Here is a 6,000-nt window from a genome sequence, read left to right as displayed (position 1 = left end):
ATGTTGACAGAGGGAAGCTAATGAACTATTATCCCATTACCTTGCTGGCATCATCCCTCAGCACTGACTGCTGAAGGACACATACACGATAGGAACAAAAGTATTTAGGCACCTGCTCATTATACAGGAAGTGATATGAACTATTAAAACTAATTTGCTTCCCAAAACGGTCTATTTTAAACGTTTTAAGTGTCCCAAAGACACATTTATACGTTTTTTTACGTTTTTTTTTTATTATTTTGCTAGAGCATACAGAAGGCTTTGATGCAGCATCTCAACTGCAGAGAACGGTTGAAGAAATGGTAGTTATTACAAAAACGGCCAGCAGGTGGCAGCAGAGCTAAAGAGATCAACCAGGGCCATGTTGAAAAAAAAAGCTAATTTACCTACAGTTCTAAACAGATTTGTGAATAATGGTGAAACTTAGCTATATTCTAATATTAAATTTTGCAAAAACAGAACACAATATTTTGTGGGCCTTGCAAAATCAGTCAAAATCCAGTAAAACAGCCGGGAGCGAAGGGTGTTGCTTCAGTGAAAATGACTGGGAGTGAATGAGTTCAACTTTGCTGTAGAAACATCTTGAGGATGACCAAAGGCAAAGACTGAATGAATGTAATTATTAGTAAACTGGCAAAAATCTCTTTTTTACATTGCAATTTCGGGCTTTTATTTGAACAATTTTTCATGAGAAAACTTAATTTATGTGAATCACTTTAGGAATTTAGCTGTATTTTAACAAAATGTAGGAAAAGTGAAGTGCTGTGAATACTTTCCAAATACATCGTATGTTGCGGAGGGCCCTCAATGACTGAATAAATTTTGTATCTATATTTGTATAAATATCTCCTTTGATTTGACAGTCAAGTCAAGTCACACTTGTACAAAGAATTTAATGGCTCAATAAAAGGAACCCCGACTGTAATGCCAAGTTTGCTCTACATTATTTATTTGGTTGTTACTAACATAACTATGAAATTAATTTTTCAAAAATAATTTCCAGTTTAATACATTTTGTAGAAACTTTATTTGGACGTACGCCGCCATTGTTATTTACGTCGCAACGCATTCAGTGCGTAATGACGTAGAAAAGCGGCTGGCTGTCTGCCGAGCAATGCGAAAACGCCTGTAAAGAAAGCAAGGTAAGTCTCGGTAGCGTTCCTAAAGGAACGATCAAAACTCTTGAACGCGTCTGGTGAGTGACGAGAGCACGGCGCGGGAGAGCGTGACTCTCGCTCGGATGTTGTTTCTTTATGACAGTCGGGGGTTCCTTTTAAGCGTCGTGAGCGCAAGGTGGTTTCAAATGGCTCACAACACATAATCGCCATGGGGAGATTTGAAGTTGATCTGCCAATGCCACAAGTCTGTTTCCGCAATGTCAAGTCCAGCGTCGTCGGCAGCCACAAAGGTGCGCAGTGGCCTATTACGCCCAATTATACTGGCGCAAAGTCTTCGGAAAAAAAACAAAGAAAACTCCACCCATGCTCACGTTTAGTGTGCCATGAACAAAAATAGGACCCAAGGTGGCTTTAGCGAATACTCAAAAAGTACAGGGCAAAAAAGATTTAAAAAAAAATCATATTCAAGACTGATTGATTAACTAATTAGACGTCTGTCCAAATACTTTTGTCTCTATATTGCGTATGATTAAAGTCAGGATGTAATATTGAGCCACCTCGGACTCAAAATCAATGTGCAAATATGTTATATTTACAAGTGTGCACGTCGGGACAAACACAGACATTAGCACCAAGGAGAGCGGAGGGTCAGGCAGGACACATTGTCTTTTTCAGTCACTCCACAGAGCTTATTGATTTTTCCCACACTCCTCTTTTCTCGCTCCCTCACCTCTCGTGTTTTCCCCTCGTCCCCTCCAAAGGTCCCTGCATGTTTTTCTTCCCCTCCCTACCTCTCTAATACATCGTTGCCCTTTTCTCAATCCTCACCTTTTTCTCCCCAAATCGTATTCTCCCCGTTATCTCTTTTAGTCAAACCACCTTGCTATTGTTGGGCCCACGCAATGTTCTTTATGTGTCTTGAATGATTTATTTACACGTGAACTACTCACACTCTCTCAGGACTTCGGGACTCCGCGCTTCATCCTTCACATCCTCTGACAGAAAGAGTCGTCTTGTATGAAGACTCATCTGCAGGAGATCAGTGATTTACACCCGCACGTCAGAAGTTAAGACCCATGTCTTCACCGCAGCTTACAAGCGCTATAATTCATCCACTCACTTCTGCTGAACGCAACTCTCCAAGGTATGCATCAAAGATGGAAAAACAGACTTAAAGCATCGGTGAGGAATAATTGTTTTCTCCCATTCACACCGCCATGGCAGACACAAAACAACTGTGGCGAATGTTAGCCAAAACTTTAAAACAGGCTAAGCTCATAAATATTCAACACGTTAGCTACAGTAGCGGTATCACACATTTGGTGTCAGGGCCTTCAGTGGGCTTTTTCCCGACTTAATCCGCCACAAAAACACAGTATAACTGCATATAACTGTACTATAAAAGATGAGTATCGTCTTAAAACATGTAAAACATTTCGAAATACTTTTGTCTAGAATGAACATGTCTTGTAGCCAACTTTAAGGTAGAGGGTTTTGTTTGTCATTTCTGCACAACAAAATCACCATTGTTAGATTAACACTGAGAGTGTTTATATGTGTCCACACCAATGAGTGTAAACTTTTTTCACACTTAACCAGTGTTAGTCCAGCACTGTATAGTGTTAAAAATCGACACCGGTAAACACTGAGTAGCGTTGAAAGTACTCTGCACTGGTGTCAGTGTTAAACATTTAATTCTGCCAAACTACACTTAAGTCTGGTGTTTAAGCACTTGTGACTGTATTGCACTAGTGTTAGAATGTATGGTACGAACTTAATTAATTAATAACTTCCCTCAAAGCACTTCACATTCTGACTACTGATGAGAGCATCAGGAGAAACTGGGGGTTTAGTATCTTGCTTCATAGTATCGACATAGTCACACTAGTCTGGGATCGAACCCACACTCTCAGGGTTGCAAGACAACCGCTCAACCACTCAACCGCACCACCCCAGCAACAGCAGCTGGATGTAGCGCTATTGAAATGTCGACAGCGCGCTGGAAAATTGAAAAGTTTCTCCTTCACCAGAAATGTGGGGTGTGACACTCAAGGAGATTTACTCTGACAGTGTAACTTTTTATCCTAACGGTGTTAAAATAACACTGCTTACTGCATATTTGATCGAACAATGGAAATTTAACACTGACCGATTTGCTGTGTAGCCATTTTTTTCCATGAACATTATTCACTTGCCTACACAGTTAGTTATTTAAAGTAAATTTGACTCTATTTAGCGTGGGACCAAATAGACTCAGTTTTAGAGTAATATTTATACTTGGAAGAGAGTAAAATAAAGAATTTGGAAACAAATGAATAAAAGTAACTTAAGGTTGGAGGAACAAACTCACAACCTTCAGCTTGGTAGACAGCCGATCTACTCCCTGAGCCACGCAGCTCCTGCTGTGTGTTAGTAAATCACTCATGGCAGTTGGAATCCTAACTCCAAGACCAAAAACGATGTATTTGGTCTCTTCGAGATAAGCAAACAGTAAGAGGAGCATAGATAGTGATAGTGTGGCAGTCTCCCAAGCGGAAGGTTGTGAGTTTGTTCCTCCAACCTTCCTCAACCCTGGAGTGACTATTATTATTTTTTATTTTTTTATTTTACTCTCTTCCAAGTGTAACTCTTAGCCTACTCTAAAACTGAGTCTATTTGGTCCCTATTTAAATAAAGTCAAATTTACCGTGTAGCTACCTACCTACCTATCTACTTAGCTAAGTAGCTTGATAGCTAGCTAGCTACTTACCTTATTAGCTATTTAGTTAGCTACATTCCTACCTATCAGGAAGGAATCATTTATTCAGTTTTAAGGCTTTTTTTTAAAAGGCTTTCTTAATTAAAATGCATGTCCTAAACAATGGTAGTTTTGGAAGAACTGGTTTTTTTTTTCAACACTGTCCAGTCACATGTAGTTTATTCCTGAATGGAACATTCACTTTTCCTTTGTTCGTATCTGTCCTTTCTTTGATCAACAATTGAAAACAAATATGTGTGAAGCATGATAAATAATGTACATTTTCACAGCACAAATGATGCTGCGATCAGTGGTTTTGAACGTTTGTTGTAAGAGTATGGCGGGTTTTGTTGTGTTTTAGGCACTGGATCAGCATACTGAAAAATGAGAAAATATATTCATTTCTTTAGCGTCTTATCCTTATTTGGCTGGATGGAATAACAACTGTGGGACACAGAAAGAAGACAAAGAGATAAGTGTCATTAGTAGTCTAGTCTGTCCGTGTTTATTTGCACACTCGCACCTAGACAACAACTGCTTCTCCAATTTTGTCGAGACAGAGGGATCTATGGGATATATTCTATTCCCCTGCTCATCTCAATTTGGGTTTGGATTCAGACAGATGTTTAATCTCTTTGTCTCAGTGTTGCATCTCAACAAGCCAGCACTAGACAATGTGCAATTAATATCACACGTGTGTTGTTGGTTTTTTTTTTGTACTTACAGGCAATTTTAACATGGTAATAGTGTGAGAAGAGTAGAATGGCTGAGACTCTATTGTTGAGGGGGAATATGTCATCATACCTGTTTGGATGTGTTCTTCTAACATACACGTTGTGTTGAATTGAGCTGAGCTGAATCTCTCGTGTGGTACGACGTGACATGTTTCATTTGCGGTGACAGCTGCGATGTTGCGATGCCGTTTCTCTGCGATTCAAATTTCAAATCGCGCCAAAACCACTTGCCCACAGTTGGCCACTCGGTGGAAACGAGTGAGCATTTTGACTTCAATTTAAGTAGTGGTGTCAAAGTGAAAGCGTTAACTGATTCATTAATCGCAAAAAAATTATTGCATTAATCATGAATTAATGCAGACCATAGATTATCCTTTAGCGTGACAGCGGATAGTAGCAAAGGTTGTGTTTGAGCAATGAACATAATTATATATATATATATTAAAGTAAAGCATTTAATAAATGTTTGCGTATGACATTCAGAATATTTGTTCACGTCACTATAGTGGGGTAATTTTTTTCCCATTTTAAATTATGCAAGTAATTGACTGAATAGAAAAAGAGGAAAGATAAGCGTGTGCAGTGGATCAAAAAAAGTTGAAGACGTTCTCATAACATTAACTGTCAAAAGAATTTACACATAACCGGTGCTCTTCAAACTTGGCGGGGGAAAAAGTTGATTAAAAAAAAAGGCTTTTTTATTAAGCGATGAAACGTGATTAATCAAAATTCTAAGATGTGATTAATCTGATAAAAAAATGTAATTGACCAGATATGGTTCCTCGGGACTGTAAGAGATCTTCATGGAGATTTAAGTCCCTCGTCGGTGTTACTGATGCAGACATTGTAGTCTTGAAAGGGTCTCCTGATGTAATGCTATAAAAACGTCATTGCCAATCTGAAAGGCTAACAATTATTCAGATGATGATGCAAATGTACAAGTTCAAAAAGTTGAAGAGCAGCATAAAGGTCACAACAAATAAGACTTATAGCAATTCAAATGGTGTTTATCACAAAGTTGCAGAGAAATAATAAAAATAATAAAACAACTAAACTGTGTTTAGAAAGTGGATAAACATGGCTGACACACAATATAGTGCCAAATACAAATACAGTCCAAAAAAGACATTTAGAACGCATCCCTCACCAAATTGTTACCTACGGACAGTCTTATTTTTTAAAAATGACAAGTACAAATCTTTCTTGTGGTTTGGCTCCACTACATTGTCTTTCATGTGACGCGCAGTGATGATTTTTTTTTTTTTACCAAACAGACTCAACTGACAAGTGAAACCTGAAACACTTTCCTCCAGCGACAAGGGAACGTTTCCGACATACCAGTCCCCTCATGCGGGTCCCATTCAACCTCCTAGCATCTCCCCAGGCTGCTGGGACTGTGTGTGCCTGTGCG

The sequence above is a fragment of the Leptonotus elevatus genome, chromosome 8 (genome assembly GCF_054856555.1).
Source record: "Leptonotus elevatus isolate MCC_2025b chromosome 8, RoL_Lele_1.0, whole genome shotgun sequence".
Classification (NCBI taxonomy): domain Eukaryota; kingdom Metazoa; phylum Chordata; class Actinopteri; order Syngnathiformes; family Syngnathidae; genus Leptonotus; species Leptonotus elevatus.
The sequence above is the reverse complement of the archived record's forward strand: the minus strand, read 5'-3'. Positions refer to the sequence as shown.